Here is a 520-nt window from a genome sequence, read left to right as displayed (position 1 = left end):
TTGGTGTCATTGTTTTTTTTTTTTCGAGAATCAAAGAATCTTAAAGAAAGTAAATGTTAGCAGATGTTAGCAGATGTTAGCGGACGTTAGCAGCGATGTTACTTGATTTCAGAACAACACAAACAGCATGAAGTGCCAACGAGAATTTACTGACATGCAGTTGAGTTACAGGTAAAGTCTGTGTCTTTGTTTTGGAGATGTAACTGTATTATTGAATGCATTTATCTTACTGGAGTACTGCATTATTTACACTTTAAGAACAGCTTCATTCACAGTCACTGTTTGGCTTCATTCAGTCAGAAATAACGGCGGCGCTTCGGGCTCTGCATGTTTGTAAACGACGGCGTACGCGAGCATCTGTTAGCATCCTTTTTCAGGCACTTTCAGCACGACGACTTACTCACAAATCACAAACTAGTTATTACAGTAACTCCGAGATGCCGTCAGGGACGAGCGCCTGCTGTCGATTCGGGTTCGAGTTATAATCTGAGCTCTGCTACGGTGGCTGAGAGGTATCAGC

Source organism: Morone saxatilis, unplaced genomic scaffold (assembly GCF_004916995.1).
Source record: "Morone saxatilis isolate NCDOM2014 unplaced genomic scaffold, NCSU_SB_2.0 Contig17, whole genome shotgun sequence".
NCBI lineage: Eukaryota > Metazoa > Chordata > Actinopteri > Moronidae > Morone > Morone saxatilis.
The sequence above is the reverse complement of the archived record's forward strand: the minus strand, read 5'-3'. Positions refer to the sequence as shown.